This window comes from Chiloscyllium plagiosum, chromosome 11, assembly GCF_004010195.1.
Source record: "Chiloscyllium plagiosum isolate BGI_BamShark_2017 chromosome 11, ASM401019v2, whole genome shotgun sequence".
In the NCBI taxonomy this organism is placed as follows: Eukaryota; Metazoa; Chordata; class Chondrichthyes; order Orectolobiformes; family Hemiscylliidae; genus Chiloscyllium; species Chiloscyllium plagiosum.
The window spans coordinates 65,804,088-65,830,813 of record NC_057720.1 but is presented as its reverse complement, the minus strand read 5'-3'; the positions used below and the strand labels follow the sequence as shown (position 1 = coordinate 65,830,813).

At 39.3% G+C, this 26,726-nt stretch overlaps 1 protein-coding gene across 8 annotated transcripts in view; it reads left to right on the top strand.

The window, feature by feature from the left end:
- The window catches only part of lrp8 (low density lipoprotein receptor-related protein 8, apolipoprotein e receptor), a 107,423-nt gene that overhangs the window by 32,632 nt on the left and 48,065 nt on the right, over nucleotides 1-26,726 (top strand). Inside the window, exon 1 of one of the 8 annotated variants that reach the window (XM_043699613.1) lies at nucleotides 21,998-22,057. The exons of the other annotated variants lie outside the window; for them this stretch is intronic. The gene's annotated coding sequence lies outside the window, so the exon portion shown is untranslated. Of the gene's footprint in view, nucleotides 1-21,997; nucleotides 22,058-26,726 lie in introns of those variants that run through there. 8 annotated transcript variants of the gene reach the window in all.

Here is a 26,726-nt window from a genome sequence, read left to right as displayed (position 1 = left end):
CTCATTCAGGCCTGACAAAGTAAGGCTGAAAGAATTCCTTTCCTGAATGTGTTAGTGATCAGATGGGTTTTAATGACAATAAATCTGTAGTTTCACGATCATTATTGATGAGATTATCTTTTAATCTTTACCTATCAATTATTTAAATTTGAATTCTCCCAATTACTTTATGGGCTTTGAGCTCCTGCCTCTGGAGCATGAGGCTGTGATTCAGGATTACAAGTTGTATCATATTAACACTCTGCCTCCCAGAAAGAGCAAAACAAAGTCATAACAGTGAAGAAAAGTCAGAAGAAAAATTGAGAAATGGATTATCTATTCAAACACTAACCTTTCTTGTATCCTGTCCAGGTGCATGTTTAATTTTTAAATTACACCATGATTAATCCCCAGTAGTTTCTGTCTAATGGTGGGCAGTCTGGCCAAGGTATAAAACTGGTTTGGTTGTTTTCCATTGTTATGAACTCTGTTGCCGCTGCTAATCCTGGGTATGGCAGACATGCAAAGCAAAACCATCTCAAGGTTCCCTTTCCAAGTTGTATTCCAGTGATCCGTGCTGTAAATATGAGTGTATGTACATCAGAAAAGGACAGGAATAAGATTTAGTATTGTTTTGTGCCCAGTGGTTAAGTTCTCTGCCAATGTTCGTAGTTCAGGTTACAAAAACAAAAAGATAGTGCAAGACCCATTAACCAAGTGACTGTGTCAATGCAAAGGAGAGCTTCAGGGAATGTGCCTTGGAGAGCAGAGGGGAAAACATAAATCTCAGAAATGTGAGTTTGTTGCAATTTGGAAACAGTTTGACAAATGTTTCAATGTAGCTTCTGTTTAAATAAAATAAAGCGTTATTAGTATTTTAATAAGTGTGATGATACTGTGGCTTTAAGAGGTGTATTCTGTCCTTCTTTATTTAAGAAGAAAGGTTGAGACAGGGATGAGTAGTCTGCTCCAAGCTAATAGAGTAAACAGCAATGTGAGGCCTTGGGTTTTTTCTTAAGTTGGAACAATAGAAGCAGCCTGAATGGATGGGGTCCAGGATTTTAAATTTTAGCTTTTTGGAGTTGCTGAGGTCTTGAAACTGGGTATGGAAGCTCATTTTCCTCAAGTTCCAGCTAAAAGCTGGGGTTCTCTTCCTGCTGCTAGAATTGCATGTGAGACCATCCATTTTACTGAATTGGCCTTTGCCAAGAGTGTGCAGGGTGTTTATGGGATATTACTATATAGGAACAGTTAATAATAGTTAATATATCTATTATTTTACGAAGCATTTCAGTAGATTACAGTTAAGCCAATTCTTTTGTTTGTATTTTAACTGTAGTGTAAAAATATTCTATTTGCTTGACTTCCAGTAGTTTAACCAATTGAATTGCATCTGGACCACTTACCTTTTAAAATAAGAAAAAGTTAGACTTTAGACCATCCACTGAATATACCTTTTAGGGGTTTGGTCTGCTCCATAATGTAAGAATACAAAATAAAAATCTATTTCTGGACAACAATGTATTGAAATAGCAGAAAGTTAATGACAGCTAAATGAATTGTCAATTCATTTATTCCTCAAGTGCCAACTTTGTAAAACGTTCAGAAATAATAAGTTTCATGGTGAAAATGCAGAAGACAAAAATATTAGTTTTTTTTTCAGTAAGTTTTTCCTCAAAATGTACTATGAATGATATAATGTAAACATTTCCAGTACAGAGAAGGGAGGATTGTATGCTATCAAGGCAGTACACAAACTGTTTCCAAACAAAACAGTAGGACTGGAGATGTTCAACTTCTATTAGCTACAATTCTCATGTAAATATATTACTTTTTAACTTTTTGGCTTTTGTTCTGTTATTTTCTTGAACAAGTTAAGGTGGATAAGAATTCCACAGTTTAGAGACCTGAACATTACAGTTTGGGAGGTGGATTGAAGAAGCACGAGATTGTAGGAGGAATGAAAATCATTTCGTCTGGTTTTTCTTCTTAAGGCCTTATGTCTTTGCAGTAGGAGCAGGGTGGGTCAGTGCATGGAACAGCCATTTGATTTGTGTTAAAGGTGGCATTTTATTTGCATGTATAAAGTCTGGACCAGAGGACAATTGGTCATATATAGGAAATGAGAAAGATAACATTTATGGATTGGTATTACCATCCTGGTTTCTACAAATTGCTTCTGATGGTGCTGATGAATATTCATGTTGCAATCAATGTGATACCAACCTGGCTACTAAGTGGAATGCTTAGCACTGTTCAGTTTGCTGGACATGATTTTGAGAGAGAAAGTCTATGACCTGAAACACTATTGATCTTCCTTCCTACTTTGGTGCTGTCTGATTGGTAACTGTTTGCTTAGCTTTCACAAGTCATTTTACAAGGGTGTTTATGTCAAAAACAGGAACTGGTCACCAAATTTGAATATGGAAAGGACCTCTGCCTTAGTTTTGCAACTATCAGAAATGACTTGACATGATCATATGAACAATCACACTGAGATATCTCCCATTTACTTGTGATGAGAAGACATGGTAACATCATTGCTAAAGGGCTTATAATATAATTAGTGCCTTAAAAAGGCTTGAGACTGTGTGCATCTGAAGCAATGTGGAGCACCTAGATAAGGTCTGTAATAAAATCAGAAACTTGCTGAGTGCTCCATATGTTGAGTGAAACAGGTGATGCTTCAGCTGTATGATCTTTTAGCTTGGCTGTTTTGCTTAGATGTCTCAGGCCGAAAATGCTGGTCAGAATTGTACAGGGCCTCAAAGTGGCAAGGACGTTAGGTGGTGGGAAATTGGGTTGCAAGGCAGTGGGAGACATACTTTGTAGCTAATAAAGAGCCTCTACTAGCGGCAGAGGTGCCCTACTCAGCGTGAGACTGGGAAGGTACATTCTGGCTGCCATCTTGTGGGCTTGGGATGGGGAAGAGGTTCATTGACCATGCAGTTTGTGGCCCATGAGCACTCCTGATGTCTTAGTTGTCCCCTTGTGGACATGTCCTCGCCCTCAATCCATTGGCCCTCCTCACTTGCTCAGGGTCTGGCTGAATGGCTCCAGTGAGTCAGTTTCCACTGGAAGGGGCAGTTCCATCTTGCTCTCGCTGTATGTCTGCAGTGCCAACAGTGGCCACACCCCTGGAGCTCCCAGAACCAGCCAATGTGGGATTACCTTCAACTTTGGCTGACGGATGGGGCGCTTGTCACTCCTCAAACCCTGGGTTTTAACTTTGTTTCTCACTCCCTAGATGCTGCAGATCTACTGCATGTTACCACTATTTTCTATTTGTCTTTGTTAGGACTTCCATGTATCTGTGTTGTTATGACTTTATAAAGTAAAGCTGGGCTGTCATGTCACTAATGATAAAGGGCAAATGATTTCTGTGTGTAATTGCGGAGCTATACTCAGCACCATCCAGATATCATTTGAACCTTTTAATCTTAAAGAACCCAGGAAGATGGTCGCCTTTCTAATGTAAAGTCTGATGATTAATAACTTTTTGCACTTGCTTGAAATCTGGACCCAATTTTAATCCATTTAAAAACCTACTCATTTGGACAGAGTTAAAATCCAGTCCAATTTCTCTTTAGTTGCAGACTGTGCAAGATAATTGGTATTTCAGATTTCAAAGATTCCGTCTTTTAATCAATAGACTATTAATCTGAGGACTAATTGCATGGCACATCTCTTAATTAGTTTGAGCACATTTCATTAAAGTCAGAGATGAGGACATTTTTAAATGGATGATCTCATGGGATATGATCCTAATTTGACAGAGCCTTGAACAATATCAAACTTCCGAGTGTAGCTTGGGATGAGAAGTGACTGAAATCATTTTTCTAGGAATTTGACAAATTGACAATTTGTTGAAATCCAAAAGGCACAATTGATTTGAAATCTGTGATTTTACTCTTTTGAAGCAAGCAGAATCATTGAAATATTTCCACTCATTGCAAACTTTATATTTGGAAATAACTTACAGACATTTTCAGGATGGTTTGCAGCACGGACAGAGCAGGTGACATTCTGCAGATCCCCATTTCCAATGTCAGCTCTCTCGATAAGGTGCTGAGCACGATTAAAAGAATCCGCCTTCCCACCACACAGGAGACAATAAGTATTGCTCAAAAGTTTGCATATTGCATTCCCCAATGGTGACCAGTCCCAATGCTGCGTTGGTGCCAGTGATGGCAGGAAAAGAGTCTTCATTCATTTCTCCTATGGGTTTGTGACCTTTGGAGTATTAAGTACTACTGTATGAATATGTTTAAACCATATATATAAAGATGGAATGTGTTGACAGACATGCTGAGAAGACTGATAAGTGTGATTGAGTTCAAATAAAAAGAAAAGCCCTGTCAGGAATTTTTTTTATCCAAAGTATAGACTCTAACATGGGCATGATCATCTTTTCCTAACAATGTTTACTTTTTGTTATCATCCATTGAATGCAAAGAGAATATTCTGTGTATTAACTGTAGTGTTGATGAGATCCCTAATGCCTTCTGTATGTTAGCACGCTAGGGTTGAACTACTTGGTTCATGTAAGAAATCTGCTAGGATAAATGGTGCAATCTCATTCTTGTTAGGAGAGGTAAACCAAACTGGAAGACGATGTGCAGCAAACACAGGAAAGAATTATTTCTGTAAAACCTTTATATCTTACTTCAGAAGAAATAGCTCCTTGGGAATTATGTGGTTTTATTGTCTGAAACAGCAAGTTGGGATGTGCTTATTCAATTAAGCAAATCCAAATTTACCAGTGTTTGTCATCCAAAGGTAAATTTTGAAAATGAGGCATTTCACTCAGCAGTGGGCTAGTTGTACTCTATGCCAGAAAAAAAATCTACACAGAGTTAATTCTGCTGAAGTGCTTATTTTGTGAAATGCTGTTGAAGTGGGCCATATGGCTCACAGTGACAAGCAAATGGTATCAACTTGACAGCCATAAATCCTCTTCAAGGCAAGAGTGGCATTCACCTTTATTTCTGCAGATGGTACGGAGCCATTTTTATTTTAGCACCACTTAAACTGCAAGGCAGTTATGTGATTGAGATTTCAGGGTGCTAGTTACAATTTTTTATATTTTGTTACACTGGAAAAGTTCAGTTCAATTATACGTTTGGAGAGGAGGTGGTATAATTAAACTTCGTTTCAACTCTGAGCATATTGGGATCAGCACAGGCAAGTTTCCCTGAATCTTTGATTCAGTCAGTGTGAAGCCAATGTCTTTGCAATTGAGTTGCTGCTAATTTTACTTTCCAACTGATTTGGCCACATGGAATATTCACTACCCATTTGAATTTTGTTTCATTCTGTGCACTGAGTAAGCATACCTGGTGTACTAGCGTTGTGCAGTATCCATTTTTAACCCTTAGCTCAAGATCTATCAGTTGGCTAAATGCCTGTTCACAATTTGAAATCGTACCAGGCTGCTCATTAGTAAAATGGCGGACATTTAATATTACTCAATATTTCTGTTAATGTGAGAAAATCAAAATACCCCAGCTTCTTCATGATAAAGTAAAAAATGGTGTTTACAATTCAGATGCTGGATTGTCATTTGGTCAGAGTTGATTCCATATAGTCATCAACCTGTAATGTTCTCTATCCTGTTGCTCTGAGGTGGGTGACTATTGCACAAATATTTGAAGTAAATGTTTTCATAATTAATCACCACATTGGAGCTTAATAGTAATTTTGTTGGAGGAGGATAGCTACCAGGAAAGGTGTTGGTTCAAAATTTTGCCAAACCTTGATGAATGCTACAATACTACATACTGGATAAGTACATATTCAAATATGGTAAAATTGTGTGTGACTTGACTGTTAAAAAAACTCAGGTTGAGATAAGAGTTGTGAAATTTACAAACACATACCACCTTCAGTTTTCCGAACTCTTGATTTTGGTTTTGCTACTGTAAGAAATGTCAAGTGAAGGTTTCTGGTGTTGTCTCAATTGGTCCATACATGCAGCTGTTAATGGAGTAGGTTTTCTGCCCAACTCTAAGGAAAAGGGTAGACACCAGTGGGGAGGGAAACTGTATTGCGTTTATTTCCAATGTTCACTATTTACATCAACAATCTTGATGTTTGCTACAATTGATACTGGTGAACATCAGACTCGCATTTACAAGCCATGTAATAATTATTATTATGTTATTTATGGATGTTAGATAGGTACACCTAAGGCCCAAGCTTGACAAATCAGTCAATGTTTGAGGATGTCTGAAAAATGTCCAGCCTTAAATTGGGTCCTTTTTATTCATTTGTGGGACATGGGCTTTGCTGGTGGATAGGCATTTATTGTCCAGAGGCTCTTTGTATTTTTGCAGGTGTCCTGGAGGCTGCCTGAAACAGAATTTGGGTCGCTAATTATAAGATCAAAGATGCCTAAATTCTACTTAAGTTCTCCAGCAATTTCAATTGAATTGCTTACCTTTCCCAACACCTTAAGCAGTTACTTTGGTTTACATATACTCTGCTGGACTGCTTTGATTTGACGGGCTTTTTGGTGCAGGTTAGAAAATACCATTGCTATTTATTCCTGCAGTTTCAATGGAGTTAGTCAGAATCATACAGGTCTGCAGCACAGAAAACAAAAAGACCATTTGGCCCGTTGGGTTTGCGCTGATCAAAACAAGTATCTAACTATTCTAATCCCATTTCCAGCACTTGGCTCATAGCCTTGTTTGTCTCTTCTAAGTGCACTTCTAAAATGTCATGAAAGTTTCTGCCTCAACCAGCCTTTATAGGCGGGATGTTCCAGGTTTCCACCAACTTCTGGGTGAAAACAAAATCCTCACTCGCCCTCCAGTCCTCACACCCCCTCCAAACCTCCCATCCCTGACCTTAAATCAATGCTCCCTGGTTATTGATTCCTCCATCAGAGGGAAAAGTTCCTTCCAGTCTACCATATCAATGCTCCTCATAATTTTATACATCTCAATAAGGTGGACCCTCAGTCTCCTCTGCTCTAAGTAAAACAACCTCAGTCTATCTTCTGAGTTGTTTGTTGACTTTTAAGGATTATTATTACAGCTAAAATAATGTTTGATTGAATTGCAAAAACTACTCCTATAGGAGTTGGGGGATGGGGTAAGTTCATATTTAAGTTGACAGTTTAAAGATACTGACAAACAATTAGCTGCTTTGATGTTTCTTTATATAAATTTATTTTTATGATAGTTTTAGTCATAGTCATAGAGATGTACAGCATGGAAACAGACCCTTCAGCCCAATCTGTCCATGCTGACTAGATATCCCAACCCAATCTAGTCCCACCTGCCACCACCCAGCCCACATCCCTCCAAACCCTTCCTATTCATATACCCATCCAAATGCCTCTTAAACGACGCTCCAGGGAAAACAGGCCCAGCCTGTTCAGCCTCTCCCTATAGCTCAAATCTTCAAACCCTGGCAACACCCTTGTAAATCTTTTCTGAAACCTTTCAAGTTTCACAACATCTTCCGATAGGAAGGAGACCAGAATTGTACCCAATGTCCTATATGGCCGCAACATGACCTCCCAACTCCTATACTCAATGCTCAGACCAATAAAGGGATGCATTTAAAACGCCTTCTTCACTATCACATCTACCTGCATCTCCACTTTCAAGGAACTATGAACCTCCTATGTTCACATCCAAATCATTTATATAAATGACAAAAAACAGTGGACCCACTACCAATTTTTTTGGCACACCACTGGTCACTGGCATCCAGTTTGAAAGGCAACCCTCCACCGCCCTCTGTCTTCTACCTTCAAGCCGGTTCTATATCAAAATGACTAGTTCTCCTTGCATTCCATGAGATCTAACCTTGCTGACCAGTCTCCTATGAGGAATCTTGTCAAATGCCTTACTGAAGTCCACAGAGATCATGTCTACCACTCTTAATGCTTGAGATTTTTCTTTCTTATTGAATCTAGCATTTTCAGTGTGCTGTGTTTGAAGTGGAAAGTTCATTATTATTTTGTTATTTTCATTTAAGAACTTGTGTTCTAAGGTGGAGTTAAAATAGATTTTAGTTTCAGTTCTGTGAAGATCTGACCTCTTCACAAACTATCAGAAATTCACTTAGAGTTCAAAAAGGCATTTAGAAGAAGTTATGTAGTCTCAGCTAAATGACCAGAAGCTGCCTGGGAGATAATTTCTAAGATGTTTGCAGATGAGTTTTATATCATTCGAGAGAGAGAGAGGGGTCAGAAGTATGTTCATAGAGGAGAAATTAGTTAGTACATTACAGTTCCAGCACACCTTCCTGTTTTTCTACTCCAGGCTTCAGCTAATGAAGTGACACACTGTATTCCAAGATTTGGCGATGCCGCTAATGGACTGGGGTGTACAAAGTTAAAAATCATGCAACACCAGGTTATAGTCCAACAGGTTTAATTGGAAGCACACAAGCTTTCAGAGCACCGCTCCTTCATCAGCACCTGATGAAGGAGCGGCGCTCTGAAAGCTAGTATGCTTCCAATTAAACCTGTTGGACTATAACCTGGTGTTGTGATTTTTTTTTCTACACCGTATTCCAAAACCACCTTGTCCATTTCCTTCATCTGTCCTGCCACCTGCAGGAATCCGTGAATACTTAAGTAAAAGTCATTGGGTTCATTGCTGTTCACTACTGAATCCTGCAGAATCCCAATGAAAAGCCACCCTTTGACTGGTCCACCTGTCAATTCTTGGCTTCCTGTTATTGAGGTAAAAACAATGACTGCAGATGCTGGAAACCAGATTCTGGATTAGTGGTGCTGGAAGAGCACAGCAGTTCAGGCAGCATCCAAGGAGCAGCGAAATCGACGTTTCGGGCAAAAGTCCTTCAGCCAGTTTTGAAACAAACTTGTAATTTTTCCTTGGACTCCGTAAGCTTTACATTTTCTGGCTTTGTCAAAATTCATGTAAACTACATCAAATGCAATACCCTCACTGACCCTCCTTGTTACTTTCTTAAAGGAAATCTTGATCTAGTATCAAGATTTCTTAATCAATGTATTTGATTAATAATCCACACTGACTGTGTCTGCATGGGTTTATTTGGGTGCTCGGGGTTTCCTCCCAAAGTCCAAAGATGTGCAGGTTAGGTGGATTGGCCATGTTAAATTGCCCATAGTGTCCAGGGATGTGCAGGCTAGATGGATTAGCCATGGGAACATGCAGGGGTTACAGGGATAGAATGGGGTCTGGTTTGGGTGCTCTCTGGAGGCTCAGTGTGGACCTGATGGACTGAATGGCCTGCTTCCACACTGTAGGGATTCTATGATATTATGTTTCTATGATTGTTCTTTTCTGAATGATGATCTATACTCTCTCATGATTTACTTTCTGAATAATCTGTCTGTCACCAATGTTATTAATTAGGGTAGGTAGCCCTTTTGAATCAACATGCTTGCTGCTGAAGTCTAAGACTCTAAGTCTCGTGCAATTCCATCTTGCATGAGTCAACATATTTCATGAAGTATAATACATGGTTCTTTTATCTGTATATATTTGTACTTATGTGCATTAAATTTAAACTGCCAATGTTATCACTACTCACTTATTTTGATCATGTATCATTTTTGTATTTCACTACGGTTCCCATTTGGTGTTTAACCATTAAGTTCATGAATCCAGGTGGTTGATATAAATTGAAGCTTGAGGCAGCTTACTCATTCTTTCCAGCCATACCCTGCTCCTGGTACAACTCTAACCTGAATTCCCACAGCTTTGAGTTTAATAACAGTCAATAATCTGGAACTTAATTGAAAGCCCTTTGAGAGCTGAAATCTCTCTATCATAGGATTTGTCATAGTCTACTTTTCCAATTGTAGAAGGTTGGCTTGCCAGAATCTTTCCCTTTAATGTATTTTGACTGCTTTTTGTAACTTAAGAGATGAACCTTATATTTATTCAGGATTATTGATTGCATTATTTTACACTAAATTAGAGAAAGGCCAATGGGGTCTGGAATTGACACTTCCTTTTTGAATACTGCCCTCTTTCTGATTTTCTGCCATCTCTCCAGTATACATTAACTAACTCACTTGTGTGTTAGAATATGAGAAGTTGGAGGAGTCCTTATGTCTCCTCCAGCCCGCTCTAGCATTCAATAAGGTATGGCAGAACTTCAAAATCAACCCTGCTTTTGCATTCTGAAGAAGGCTCAGTGGACTCAAAAAGTTAACTTTGTTTCTCTTCACAGCAATCTTTTCTTTGTTCTACTTTCCCAATGTTTTCTCATTTTCCTCAATTTTCATTGATAATGATAAATTGCGCACTCTATTGAACAACATACTCATTAACTTAGCATCTATGTCCCACTTGTTAGAGAATTCCAAGTATTCAGAACCCTCCTTATCTATGTCCTGAATGGCTGCCTGCTTACTCTGTGGCTACAACCCTGAGTTCTAGTTTTTCCAACCAAGTTAAATAGCCCCTCGGCATCTTTCCTGTCAAGCCTCTGTGAATGTTCTACATTTAATGAGACGTCCTCTCCTTTATCTGAACTTCAAAGAATATAGGCTAATTCCACTCCCTCAGTCTCTCCTCACAGGAAGCCTTCTCATTCCAGGAATCAATCGGAGTCATTGTTGCACCGCTTCTAAGTCACCCTGTTTTACACTTAGAAAGTCCTTGACACTGATCCAGCTCCCTCAGACCCAGCTCTGAGTCAGGATGTCTGACACTGCTGTTTATATCGGTCAGCCAGGGCTCCCTGGATCAGTGCTGTTAATCTACAAAGTCCATCTGGCTGACCTCATTATGATCACTATACATTTCATTTGCATTCTTAATTGCTTCCTGAATCTGTATATTAATTTTATATGATTTGTACAAGGGTGCCAAACTTTCCTGAATTTGAATATCTATTCACTTGTCAGCTTCCTGTACAAACTACAGAAGTGCTGATTTCATACTTCCCATGTTATACCCCTGCCTGTTTCTTGCCCAATCACTCAACCAGTCTATATCCAGGTTATATTGACCTCTTATGGCTTACTTTCCAGCTTGGCTCTCTTTCAACAGGAAAGAAGAATATATTGCACTTAGTTTATTCATGAGAATCTAAATTGACTTTGAAATAATTTGTCTGATTAATTTCTATCTGGGCTTCTACATCATATCTCCATCCCATCAACACAACCTGGTTCCAAATCACTGATTCCTTAATCCTGGCTCACAACCTCATGTGCAGCAAGTTATGGAATGCCTTTTGAAAGTCCAAATATAATCCAGCTACTAATTCACATTGCAGCTATTAATTCTCTTTCGTTAAGCCACGTGACTAAAATGAATGCAACATCAATCTTGTCCTGAAATCATTCTTCTGTTGTCATTACTTTTCCACCATTAGTCATAACTATTACTTTTTTTTCCCCTCAATGTCTGTGCTTGAACTGTAAGTTTCTCTTGACAACTAGGCTTTCAAGGATTAACTGACTTAATTTAGAGACGACAAGAGAGTGAGAGCTGCAGATGCTAGAGATCAGAATCGAGGAGAATCGATGTTGTGGGCATAAGCCCTTCATCAGGAATTTCTGATGAAGGGCTTATACCAGAACGGCTATTCTCCTGCTCCTCAGATACTGCCTGACCTGCTGTGCTTTTCCAGCACCACACTCTCGACTCTGAATTTGGAGATGAACCACAGAAACTAATGAGATTTGTCTAAACAATTGTCCTCTTCTAAATAGAGGCACCATGCTCAAATCTAGCTACCTGAAAATTACTAATGTCTGATAATTGGGCACTTGTTTAAACTACCATGTGATTAAAACAGTAAAAGAACTTGCTGTTTGTTTGATTAAGTGTTTGATTGGGTGTGGTAATGTACCATCTAGTTCTTGGCCTGTGTGTTCTCCTCTCCTCATAGTCCAGGTGGCCCTTGATCTATCCAACCTGGCTTGGCCTATTTCCTCTGATACAACCTGACGGGATTTGAAGTCTTGTATGGCTGAATCCCAAGGTTGTTGGCTTTGAGATACTGTCACAGTAGTTACAATATCATGCAAAGTACTCTTGACACAGTTTCCTACAATCAGGTAGCATTAAAATATGAAGTGCTTCTTTGGTTGAACATTGCTTCTGTGGTGGTTCAGCATTTTTTAATGCAAAGTGGTAGGGGTGGGATTGTGCTGGGAGGTGGGCAAGGAATGCTAATTTCGGCATCATCATAGAAGGCGAGGGAGGCAAAATCAGTGGAATTACTGTCTCTGTTTACACTTAAACAAGCTTTTGTGTGGGTTGTATGGTATGTTGGGTAAGGGCAGGATGAGGCTGCTTATGCAGTCAAGAGTGAAATGTCCATTAATACTTCCTGTCAAAGCTCAGAAAAACAATGGCGGCTGCAGAAAAATAAACATTAAAATGCCTGTGAAACTTTTGAGTCAAACTCTTCAAAGAGAGGAATTTCTTTTTAGGAAGAGCTAGACCACAAAATACCCTCTCAGTCGGCAAGTAATCTATTCCATATTATATTTCACTGTTCTGTTGGCAAGCATCCAACATGCCAACATGTGGTTCGGTATATTTTATCCAATCTGTGACATTGAGTTATAATGTTGACTGTTGAATTGTGAAGGTTTACTATGAAGAACAAATATGCAGCATATCCTGTGAAATAAGGAACCAAACATCAGCCTTGCCTGTTTTTATTTTCTATTTTCAGTGCCAACCTCTTTGATCAGCCTTGAGGGATTGTTTTTGCAGTGAATTTGTTTAACTGTTAATGTAACATGTAGCTAACAACTTGGATGTTCTTGTAAAATGGGCTGTTCAGGAGATTGCAAGACAATAAATGCGCACCAAGCTATGGATCTATAAAAATCAGAAATCCCGCACTCCAGAATGTAGCCTTATTGCAGAATACATTTGAATATTGTTTTCTTTCTTGGTGCTTTGTGAGGATGATCTGAGGAGCTTTATCAATTTGAAGATCTTTTTTTTATTTTACTTACATCTGAATGTAGGGCAGAAATAACTCTACCATCTGCTCCAGAGCTGTGATTGGCCAGGAATCATCCCATGAGAAATGTGATTTTTAAGTTTTGATCTCTGGTTAAATTCTGCCTGTTGAATAGATCCAGAAGCAGGACTGAAAAGTGTAGCTTGAGTATTGCTGATACAACTGACCCTGGAATCAGTCAAAAACATGTTAACACTGAACAGGATGTACTGGAGTGCAATTCATTATTGGTGAATTTGATCTAACCACGTCATGCAACACAGAGAGAGATTAATTTATAATTATCTGCTGTAGATAACTTATTTACTCTTCTGAAGGTCACAAATAGATTTGTTAAATTCATGCCTAAGATAAGTGTTTTTACACCAGAAATGTCACTTTTTCTTCTCTAAACATTATGTTGAAGTTCAATTACTTTTGGTAGTCTTGAAAAATTAAGTATAAAATGGTAATTTGACTTAAAACAATCATTTTCCTGAGAGTGAGTTGAATGATTTGCTATTTAATGTAAGTGGGAGTATAAAAATATAACACACCCATGGGTTACATCATAAAAGCTGACAATCAATAAGTGTAATTGAAACACACCTTTGAATAAACGTTTCAGTTTGGTAATAGAAAGCAACCGTTCCTATGGAGATGACTGTTTCCTTTACGTACAAATAAAATTGTGCAAATGCCTTGAAGATTAAAAAGTCTGATGTTAAACAGAAACGATTATTTTGTTAAGAATTCTTTCACACTTCTCAATTAGAATTATTAAGTAGAATGAGTGCCATCTTTGAATTGGTGCATTCAGTGCTGACTGCTGTCATTCAGAGGAACCCCGCTGTTATTAGATTTCTGAGTGGACCTCTCCCCAATTTTAAACTTAATGTTGATTTTGCTCTTTGCGCACCTTCTCTGCAGCTGTAACATTGTATTCTTCACTCTATTCTGTTACCATAATGAGCTTTGTATGGTATGTTCTGCCTGTACTGCACGCAAAACAAAACTTTTCACTATACCTCAGTACAACTGACAGTAATAAATCAAATCAATGCAACAGAGGAAGGTAGGTAAAGATGAGATACTGAGATTGCAGTGATCAGGTGATTGATAAAAATCAGAAATATGTGTGGGTAGAATAGAAGCCTGTAAATTAAGCAAAAATTCCGTCACTGAATTACAACACCTGTACCTGTGTAATATTTGAATGTGTGGCAATATTAATTGTGGACAAGTTTGAACTCTCCCACGATGCAGGTCCCTCCCAGTAAATTAGAGACAGCTTCTTGTCTTAACACAAGGAAAGATCTGGCACCAGCTTACCTGTCAGTGGTTCAGGATCTATGAGGGAAATGCTTCCAAACCAGGTGAACCTGTTTACAATGCTGTCTCCTTCTATATTCTCTAGTCTGTACATTTTTGACTGTTGCTTTGGGCAAGAATCCTTTATCACAGCATCACAGTTCAAAATATTGCCAAATATCATCACAGAAGGAGGCCATTTGGCCCATTGTGTCTGCTCTGACTATCTGAAAGTGCATTTCACTTGATGTCATTCCCCTGTCTTCTCTCCATAACCATGTACATTTTCTGAAAAGTATAATGCCCTCCTTAATGCTTCAATTGAACTTGCATCCACCACACTCTCAGGCAAAGCATTCTAGATCTTAACCTTTCACCTTACACAAAAGTGTTTCATCTCTAATCCTTTTGGTTCTTTTGCCATTTATTTTAAATCTCTGCTGCTTTGTTCTTCATGAGTGGGAGCAGTTTCTCCGTCTCCATTCCACCAGACCTCCTCCTTCATTTTGGATTTGCTTTATCAAATCTCCTCTCAAACTTCTATTCTCTAATTAATATAAAAGCAACTTCTCCAATCTACCCTCATAGCTGAAGTATCTCATTTCTTTTCGTGAATCCCATTCTTGTGATTTGTTTTTTCTGTACCCTGTCTAATGTCTTCATATTCTTCCGAAAGTGTGGCACACAGAAACTGGATACAGTACACCTGCCAAGACTGAATTTGTGTCTTCTACAAGAACAAGGAAGTAGCATCGAACTTGTACTCTCTGCCTCCATTAATGAAGTTAACAATCACACAACACCAGATTATAATCCAACAGGCTACTGACACCAGCAACTGCCGGCTCAAAGTGGATTGAGCGTATTGACGCAGTAGTACTTTCAAATAAGCCTATTGGACCATAACTGTGCTGTGTGATTCGTAACTTTGTCCACCCTAGTCCAACTCCATCCCTATTAGTGGAGTGTAGGGAACCATATGCTTTATTAATCTTCTCTTAGCCTGTCCTGTCATCTTTAATTCTATACATATGCACTAAGGTCCCTCTGCTCCTGCACCCCTGTAAGAATTGTACTGTCTATTCGTATCTCCATGTTTTCCACTTGAATCACTGCATTTCTCTGCATGGAGCTTCATTTGCATGTTTCACTATGGTGGCTCAGTGGTTAGCACTGCTGCCTCACAGCGCCAGGAACCCGAGTTCAATTCCCACCTTGGGCGACTGTCTGTGTGGAGTTTGCACATTCTCCCTGTGTCTGCATGGGTTTCCTCCGGGTGCTCTTGTTTCCTCCCACAGTCCAAAGATGTGCAGGTCAGGTGAATTGGCCATGCTAAATTGCCCAGTGTTAGGTGCACTAGTTAGGGGAATGGGTCTGGGTGGGTTACTCTTCGGAGGGTCGGTTTGAACTTGTTGGGCCAAAGGGCCTGTTTCCACACTGTAGGGAATCTAATCTAATCTAATCATCTTGTCTCTTCTTTTGAGATTCTACACTATCCTCCTCACTGTTCAAAATATTGCCAAATATCATCTGCAAACTTTAAAATTGTGCCATGTTACATCAAAATCTGTCACAAATTTATATCAGGAAAAACAAGGATCACAATACTAACCCCGTGAATTTCACTGCACACCTTTCTGCAGCCCAAGAAACATTCATTAACCTGTTTCCTGTCACTCAGCCAATTTTGCAACTGTGTAACTACTGTCCCTTTTATTCTGAGCTATCATTTTAAGCAAGTTTGTTGTGCAGTGATGTATCAAATCTCTCTTTAACATTTGTATATAACACATGAACATCAAACAGCATTGCCCTCATCAATTGTTATCACTAAAAGCTCCAGAGAGTTAGCTAAATACTATTTTCTCTTAATTAGCCTTGTTTTTCATGAGTGGCCCATGAGTGACAACTGTGCTGGTTTTGTCCTGAATTATTATTTCTAGAAGTTTCCCTACTACCAAAGTTAAACTGACTGGTTTGTAGTTGCTGAGCTTTATATTATATCCTTCTTTTGAGCAATGGTGTAACATCTGCAAGTCTCCAGTCTTCTGTGACATTGTTTCTTACTGAGGCTTAATACATTGTCAATGCCTTAGAAACTTCCACTGTCTCTCTTCCCTCAGTATATTGGATGCATTTAATCAGTCCTGGTATTTTATCAACTTTAAGTACAAGCAGTTTTATGGAATACATTTCCCTTATCAATCTTAAGCTTTTCTAGTGTCTGAATTACCTCCCTCTTTCACTTGGGTTAAATCTTCCTCCGGTAAAGAAAAATGCAAAGTATTAATTTAATACTTAAGCTATGCCATCTGCCTCCATGAATAAAACCCTTTTTGATCCCTATTTTCCCCAATTATCCTTTTATCAATCTTTTTACCATTTACATGCCTATAGAAGATATTGGGATTTCCTTTGGCTGCCAATCTCTCTCCATTCTCTCTCATTGCTTCTCTTGTTTTCTCACCTCACTTCTGAACTGGTGAACCAAGTTCATGTGGTTTTTTTACCCTGCATTTATCATTTTTTATCTTTTTTTTATTACCACCTCTTTTCTCATCATGGCAGCTCAGAATTTGTTTTGCCAACTTTTCCCTTTTGACAAATGTACCTTTTGACTCCTCCCAAGCTATCTGTTATTTAAAGGTAAGCAATTACTCAATTACCCTGCCAACATTTGACTCCAATTTAATTGGTCCAGCTCCATTCTTATCCCATTGACCTGGCTTTCTGCCAGTTAATTATTCTTACTACTTGTCTCTTTCTTTAATTCCCAATTAACCACATGCCCTTTTCTCCACCCCCAAACCCTCTACTATACAACACTATACTTCCTTGACTGTTCCGCTCACCTGTCACTATTCCTTAGCCAGCCTTCTCTCCAATATACTAAAACAAAGAATCACGAATGCTGGAGATCTGAAACAAAATCAGTCTTCCTTGATTGAAGTCTCTGTTAAATGTGCCTCTGGTTTGCCTTAACATCTTTTGCCATGTTTATCAGCAATTCCTGCTGCCTTTCTCTTCGCAGTAGCTTAATGCTTTAGTCTTCATTTTTGGTGACTACTCCTTTTTTATTCCCCGACGCATGAGATGGTCTAATTAATTTTTTTCCTGTTCCACGTACCCCTCAGATTTCTCATCCAATGACACTGCCCTAGATATTGTCACCCCACCCCACTCCCTCCCATTCTGAATCACTTTGCAAACTATTTGCTGATTTGCAAATAATCAGCTCACCACTCGTGACTTCATAATGAATGGTGTATGGCCTTAATTGCCATCATTTATCTCCCCCAAATCACCCACATTGCCTTGCAACCCTAAAACACTTTCTTAATTATTGCAACTCATTGTCTGTTATGCTTATCAAGTTTCTAGGTTGTCACTGGTTTCCACAATGCAATATTTTCCTTTGGACACTTCTGAAAAAATGGCCCCATAGGTTCCTTTTATATCTTTCCCCTCTCATGCTAAACCTATGCCCTCTAGTTCTGGACTCCCCTACACCAGGGAAAAGACTTTTGCTATTTATCCTATCCATGCCTCTCATGATTTTATAAACCTCTAATAAGATCACCCCAGCCTCTGACACTCCAGGGAAACAGCCCAGGCTATTCAGCCTCACCCTATAGTTCAAATTGTCCTACCCTAGCAACATCCTTTTAAATCTTTTCTGAACCCTTTCAAGTTTCACAACAACCTTCCGATAGGAAGGAGACCAGAATTGCACGCAATATTCCGAAAGTGGCCTAACCAATGGCCTGCAGAGCCGCAACATGACCTCCCAACTCCTATACTCAATGCTTTGACCTCTATGTCTTCAAACACCATCTAAACCTCTTCCCCCCCACACCCCCAAGTCTTTTTTTTTTGATTATTTTTTTCTTTCTTTTTATATTCACATTTTTTCTATCCATAACGACAATTTGACCTTATCCTCTCCTGAGGTCAGTGCACATTTTGATCTCTGACAAAGTCATTTCTGACCACCTTGTCATTTTAATCTCTTATCAGTCACATTTTGCTATCTTGTACATCCGGTTACCCCATCATTCACCCATGGGATTTTCACTGCCTCCTCTTTTCTAGCTCATATCTACTTTTAATCTTTGTTTGGCAGAACATTCGTGTGGATTCCACTTGTTTAGACTGAAGCAGACAGCATTGATGCATTCAAGGGAGGCATCATGTGAACACAAGCAGAAAGGGGTGTATACTCATGAAGCGTAAAAACATTGTCATAGATATTGGCTGTTTCTGTGCTGTAGATTCTCTGTAATCTGGTGTTAATCTAGTTGACAGTTCTCTCAACCCCATCTTTGATCTTGACCTCAGATTTAAAAAAATTGCTGTGTCTTGATCCTGTTGTTGTCACAAAAAACTACATTGAGCTGTTTTTATTCAATCAGAATCACGCAATCTTAAATGTAACTGTTATACTTTGTCATCAATCACCAAAATGATTTCACGCGTGAAGATTTTGGCATGTCCTGCTCTTTGCTCCAGAAGTCTTTTGGAAGTCATTGGCAACTATAGGCTCCTCCTCTTAACAATTAACTGCCTCCTTAGACCCAATTATTTTGCTGTCCTCAGCTTGGACTCAATGCCAGATGTTATAAGATTGGAAATATCCATGCAGCCATGCCTGCAGCTAATCGTATCTCTTTCCCCTTCAGCTTGGACCACTGCACAGTCTGCACACATTTCACTCTAGCTGCTATTGTCAAACTCCCTTTTCCTCCTGCTTCCTAGATTTCTTCCCTGTCCTAATCATTTAACCACCACACTTGGTTCCCATGATTATGATTTTGTTAGCATTGCCTGTCCATAAGAACAGATTATCCTCCCCCAATTGAAAGTCTCTGTTGTCACTCCATCCATAAGCCATGCATCCCCTCTAATTGTGTGGACCATCTCTAACCTTCCTTTTGATTTCAAGGTCTTGAACCTTTCAGCTTCATACCCATCTATTAAGAAATGTCATGTTCAAATCTGTCCTACCTTCCATCCATCCTGCCTTCTGCATCAGACTCTCTCCTCCCAGCTTCTCGTTATCTACCTAGAGCACTTTTTTTCCTGCAGCATTTGAAGTTTTTTGACTGTTCTCTTTCGCTAACTATTGAGTGCACAGTTTTGTGGCATTGCTGAAGCAGCAACAACTTGTATAGCATCTTTTAATGTCATGAAACACCGAAGGTGCTCTGCAAGAACATTCTGAAACAAAGTATGACACTGGACCACATGAGGAGAATACGGGTCCAATAACCAAAAGTTTATGAAAAAGATAGGTTTTAAGTGTCTTGTAGGAAGAAAGCGAGGTAAATGGGTGGATCAGTGTAGGAAGCTTTGTGCTCCTAATTATTCAAAAGCCCTCAGCTCAACTCTAGCTTTTCTACTGTGTTCTACGTTATAACTAATCCTGCAGACAAGGATCTAACCACAACAACCTCTTACTCTATCCTCCTGCTTAATGATAACATCAGAAGACATTTAGCCAGCTGTGTACCTCTCTAACACCTTTTTAGTTTGGTGCTGTGAACAACAACTTGTGTTTATGTGAATAGAATAAGCAGCACGCCAGGCTGAATGTCCTCATCAGATCGTCTTGCAAGGGTTCCAATTTCCTTCTGTTTAATATGGAAAAGATACTTTTTTTTGGTAAACATTGCAAACATGTTCTCTTGATATTGACATAATTATGCCCAGCATTTTATTAAATGTAACGCAAGGCACTGCAATGTTTGTTCCGTTTGAACGTGAGCTGGATTTCAAACTATATTTCTTCTCCAACACCTATTTCCACTTCTAACATTTCCTGCCTCTGCTGTCTCCCCATCCCCTTTGCTATTCATTCTTAGTCCTGCTTTTCTCATCCACTGATTTGATTGTTGCTCTGCTGTCAGTGAGCACTGGCCACCTTTCATCTGCCCTTCACAAATTTCAGCTTGTCCAAGCTGCAGCTGCATGTATGTATCCTAGAGCTAACCACTTAAATGTCTAACTGCCTTCTAGCCTGACTCCATCAAGCTTGGCAGTAGTTGGGATGCAGTCTGACAATAATGTTTCAGTTGCCTGGTAACTTGGAAGTGATTGGTAAGCCTTTGTGTAGCTGGGTTCTCTAGCAGCTCTCTATACAGAGTTCTACAATAGCACGTAGCTAAGAAACAACTTTTGAATGTGACCTTACAACAAATAGTTTCAGTCTGATCTGGCATTACATTGTATAGTGTCCAATGTGTGATTTGTGATCTAAGCTTTCTAGCCTTTAACTAACTGCTATTTGACACTATCATCCATAATTATTGGAAGTTTGGAATGTCAAAGACTGCTTTTCTGTTTTACTTCACAAAGAATGGCTAATGCTTTGTGCTGATATATAGTGAGTTTGCGATGAGCTTTAAAAAGTGCTTTTATTTTTATATGAAGGCGCTGACTCCTAGATGATGTTGCCTTCAGGTACCTTGCCCAAGCTGTCTTTTTTTCCTTATGTTATTGGGTAACAGGAATCCCAGTGGACACTCTCTTTTTCTCCCCCTTTCTCTTCCGTCCGCATCTCTCTCCCAAGGCCAGGTACAGCACTGCTACAGTTTACAATCAATAAACTGAATACAAAACAGGAATCTAATCCATGATGTTTTTGGATAAGATTATGCTTTTTTGCATCATAAATTATTTTTCCTCAAGACAACAAATAATCTTTTACAGTGATACTTAAGACACCGTTTGGTGGTGGCATAGTTTCTTTTTATCATTCCTGTGTTTTTTTTATAGTGCTTGGACCGGCTTTAAGCATGTAAAGTTAATCAGCATTTCTTATTATTATTATGCATTAACTTTTCCATTTCTGCTGTTTTGAGAATTTCTCTGGCTTAATGGGTAAATAGTGACTCTGAGCTTCAACAAATTAGGAAGGTGATCACAGTTTAAACTCTGTTTCGCTCTCCACAGACGCTGCCAGACTTGCTGAGTTTTTCCAGCAATTCCTATTTTTGTCACAGTTTAAACCATCACAATAGTTAATGGTTGGGTTTCTCTACTGTGGAAGACTGAGATAATCGAGGTTTGTTGCTCCTGACTACTGACCAGTAACTCTTTAGCTAGAAAATGCAAATGCTTGGATGTCAGCTGTTAGACGATTTTGCCATCGATTCCAGGATTTTGGCTTAGCAACACTGCAGGAACAATAATATTTATCCAATTCAGGATGATGAGTGGCTTTGAGATTAGTTTCCAGGTTGTATTGTTCACATATATTACCAACTCCCTTTGCAAATACCATATGAACAACACATACCAGTTTCACTTGAGTAACCTAGCACTGGAAAAGTGGGCAATTTTTCCAGCTAGCTTGTGAACCATCCTCTCCTGAGATTGGTACCACATTTAATTTGTCATAGAGAAAAATGGTTTCAACTCTGTTGCTAACATCAGCAAAAGTACAGCTCCCTCTAGTTTGTATCTGAATCCCAAACTTATGGAAAACTTCTTATTGCAACATAAAAACTAACCTTTCAATCTCCATCACAGAGATTCCCAATCATTGTTAAACCAGATGGATTAATGTTTAGCGCTGAACACACTAGCGATTAGCAATTGAGATTGCCTCAAGCTCATTTAATATGGATTCCTCAGTGGCACTGAGGCATTCCCTCCTGTGATTCTGAATTAGATTCGGACATTGATCTTACTTGGAACTAATTTTCTCCAGAAAGTTGTGAAATATGATTCTGAAAAAAGACAGTGTGTCATTTGGAAAGAACAGCACAAGGGCAATGAAGATATTCTCAGCATGGTGGTAGATCAAGGAAAAATCATTCGGGAATATTATCAGGAAAAGGTAACAGATCAGATTGATCACATTCTAAGGCATGAGAATTTGCTGAAGGAAGGCTACAGTTACATAGACCAAGGGAGAGAAAGAGAATAGTAACATTAGACAAATTGAGGTTGAAATGGGAGGCTCCCATGAGCAGCTGAAGAGGAAATTGCAAGGTGTGGAGAAATGAGCAGCGCACCCACCCTTGAGCAGTTTTTGCAGGGAATAGGTCAGTGTGTAGATTCTAGCTCTGTCCTTATTGCCAACAGGAAATCATAGTTCTCCCTGACAGCCTGATTATAGGGTTTGGAATTAATATGGCAATGCTTGAAATTACTTGACTTTATAGTATTAATCTAATGAAATGAATAATTCCCAAGAAGACATCATAAAAAATAAATTACTGTCCTACTTGGTGGCAGAGAGTTCTCATGCTGATTTTAGCAGCAGGAGATTTTGTTTCGATCAGTCTTACAAATAGGCAGATAATTACTAGTTGGAGTAAAAGCTTGCCTACTGTTATCAGTGTAGACAGGAACAACAGGGTTAGAACTAAATGCTCCATCAAGAACCCTTCTATCATTTAGTGTCCTGGACAGAGCATAAGGTTCTATTTCTCATAAGTAAATTGAAAATAATATTGGAATAATTGTCTAATTACTTGCATCATTTCCTACGTTTCAGCTCTACTTTTCAGTCCTCCTACATAGCTATTCTACCTAGTCTGCACATCTCTGGACACTACGGACAATTTAGCATGGTCAATCCATCTAACCTGCACATCTTTGTGCTGTGGAAGAAAACTGGAGATAGTAGACTTTGTTTACTTGGATTTTAGTGAAACCTTTGGCAAGGTTCTGCATAGTAGACTATTTAGTAAAGTTGCATCAGGTGGGATTCAGGGTGAGCTGGCCAATTGGATACAAAATTGGCTTAAACGCAAGAAACAGAGTGATGGTGGAGGGCTTGTTTTATCGGACTGGAGACCTTGTGACCATTGATGCTTCACAGGGATTGGTGCTGAGTCCACTTTTGTTTGTCATTTATGTAAATGATTTAGATGGGAAGGTATGCTTGGCAAGTTTGCAGATGACACCAAGATTGGTAGAATACTGGATAGTGAACAAGGCTATCTAAGCTTACAAAGAGATCTTGATCAATTGGGTCAATGGGCTGAAGAGTGGCAGATGGCGTTTAATTTTGATAAATGTGAGGTGTTGCATTTTGGTAAAACAAGCAATTAGAAGTAGGACCTTAGGTAGTGTTTTACAACACAGAGACATAGGGATTCAGGTACATAATTCTTTGAAGTTGCATCACATATAGATAGAGTGGTTAAGAAGGCATTTAGCATGCTTGCTCAGACCTTTGAGAATAGGAGTTGGGTCGTTACATTAAGTTTGTACAGGACATTGGTGAGGTCTCTTCTGGAGTACTATACCCAGTTCTGGTCATGCTGTTATAGGAAGAATATTATTAAGGTGGAGAGGGTTCAAAAAAGATTTACCAGGATGTTGCTGAGACTGGAGGGTTTGATTCATGGGAATTTGGGGGGGGAGAGGCTGGAAAGGCTGAGATTTTTTTCAATGGCGAGTAGGAAGTTGAAGGGTGACCTTCTAGAGGTTTAAGATCATGAAGGGTATAGATAGGATGAATAGAGGAATGCAGCATGGAAACAGACTCTGCAGTCCAACCAGTCCATGTCAACCATAATCCCAAATTAAACTTGTCCCACACTTGGCTCATATTCCTCCAAACATTTCTTATCCACGGGCTTATCGAAATGTCTGTTAAACATTGTAACTGTACTCACATCCACCACTTCCTCTGGAATTCCATTCCACACATGAATCACTCTCTCTGTTTTAAAAAAAAACGTTGCCCCGATGTCTTTTTTTTTAAATGTTTCTCCTCTCACCTTAAAAATATACCCCCAGTCTTGAAATTTCCCACTCTATGCAGAACACAGCTGCCATTAACTTCCCTAGGGTGGGAGATTTCCAGACGAGGGGCATATTCTTAAGGTGGAAGGAAAAAGATTTTAAAAAGACATGAGGCAATTTTTTTTTATATACAGTGGTTTGTATGTGGAATGAATTTCCAGAGAAAGTGATGGATGAGCGTACAGTTTATGACATTTAAAGACATTTAGATAAATAGCTGAATAAGAAATCTTTGGAGGGATATAGGCCAAGTGCAGGCTGGTTTAATTTGGCATTATGGTCGACATGGACTGGTTGGACTGGAGAGTCTGTTTCCATGCTGTATGGAGCACCTGGCGGAAACCCACACAGACACTGGGAGAACATGCAAACTCTACACAGTCACCCAAGACTGGAATCAAACCTGGGTACCTGGCATTGTGAGGCCACAGTGCTGTTCACTGTGTCACTGTGCCACCCTAAACAATTTGCCTTCATGCCACATTACAGGATGCAGAAAATCTTTCCAATAATAGCTAAAATTAAGAAGTGGCAGGGAGAGAAAGTGGCAAAATTAAAATTGTGAGAGAAGTGATACTAAGCAAACTGCTGGACTTGCAGGTGACATGTCTCCGAATTCAGATTAACCTCTTTGCAGAGTCTGAAAAGAAGTTACTAATGAGGTTAGAGATACATTGATGCTAATTTTACAAAATTCCCTAGATCCTGGAAAGATCCCATTGAACTAGAAAGTAGCAAGTGTAACCGCTGTATTAATAAAAACGAGGGAGGCAGAAAGCAGGAAACTATAAACCTAGTAGCTTGAGGTCTGTTGTGAGAATATGTTAGAATTGACCATCGGGAAATTATAACAGTTCACTTGAAAAAGCCCAGGGTAAGTGGGAAGAGGCAGCATGGTTTTCTGAAAGGGAAATCATGTTTTACTAATTTATTGGACTTAATTTGACATTGTGACATGTGTTGTAGACAAAAGGGAGCAAGTGGACATACTATACGTGGTTTTACGGAAAAAAATCAAAGTTTATTGCAGAAAATAAAAGCTGATCGTGGTGTGTGGGGTTACGATGTTATCATGAGTAGAAGATTGGCAGGCTGGCTGACTATCTGGCTGCCTCAAAGCAGAATATGCATAAATGGACCCTTTTTTAAATAGCCAGGATGTGATCAATGGATGACCTGCAGGGTCTTGTGTTGCAGCCTCAAGAGGGGAGGATAGGCATGGTTCCTAACTTCACAGATAACACCAAGGTAGGTTAGCCAAGTATATTGTGGAGAAGACATAAGGAAGTTGTAGGTTGAGTGAGTTGGCAAAAAAATGGTAGATGTAATATAATGTGGGAAAACGTGAAGTTGTTCATTTTGATAGGAGGGATGAAGCAGCACGGTGTAACATAAACAGAGAAAACATGCAGAATTTGAGGTGCAGAGCAATTTAGGTGTGTTAGTGTGTGTTGCAAAAGGTTAGTGTGATTGGTACAGGTACAGCAAGGGTAATGGGACATAAAACTTTGATACAAGAGCGCTTAAACATTAAAAGTAAAGATTTTATGCTTCAGTTGTATGGAGCATTGGTGACACTGCCTCAAATATTGTGTGCATTTTGATCTCCTTATTTAAGGAAGGATGTAAATTAATTGCAAGTACTTCAGAGGAGTTTTACTAGGTTTTACTGGGCCTGAGTGGGTCTTCTAATGTGGAAAGGTTAGACAAGCTTGGCTTGATCCCACTAGATTTTATATTTTGACATTGAAATGTCTACAGAGGTTTGTAGTTTTTATTTTGCCATCTCTCTGTTTGGTTTGTAGAACTGAAATAATGAAGTTATATATTCCTACCAGCTGGAAGCTGATATCTCTTCAGTGACTTATTTTTAGGCCTGGATTGCCTTTTGTTGTATCTGGTAGTGTTTGGAGGCCAGAGCTAGGAGGATGATTGCCATTTGATACACAATCAATCAATGTTTGAACAATGGAACTAAACAGCATGGGACGATCCATGGGCTCTGCATTAGTTTTTATGCAGAACCGCTTGTAGATTTTATTTTTAATGCAGTTGATTATTATTAATGACAGGTTGTAATACAACAGCATCACATGGGGAAACCATCATTTTCAAATTGGATACTTCAGTTCTTGTGCTCACAGACAGTGTTTCTAAAGCTAAGAATCTGGCAAGCTGTTGAGATTTTATGTCTACTTTAGCAGAAACAAAACCTTTCCATTCCTGTATTTGTGAAATTTAATGTTGCTACTCCTCTACTCTAGAATGGTAATTTTATTGATGAATGATTGAGCTAAAGTCACACGTATTTTACAGTGAAATACAATAAAATGCGGTGAAAAGCTTTTATTTGTCACCATAACCTGACACCATTTTGCTAGTTTAAGAATAAGAGAAAATGAAAAGCTATACCTTTATAGAGAAGTCCATTTGCGTATGAGTTCTAAGCCAGCTCAGAACCACTACTGCCTCGCCAGACCCATCTAATGTCAAAGTCACCAATCCTCAGGCACCATCTTTTGCTGCTGGGCCAATTCACCTTTACACCATCTGTGCCAGACACACCAACATCGCCGTGCCCACCAACGCCACTCACCTGCATTCTGCTGAGACACCCACCACAGACGCCACTGTCACTATCCCCACCCCCCAGAATCCCGAGGGGAACACTATCCCTGCTCATGACTCCACCCCCATTCCCCCCACCATCACACCCACTCCAGTTACAGGTTCCGCCCCCACTCCCA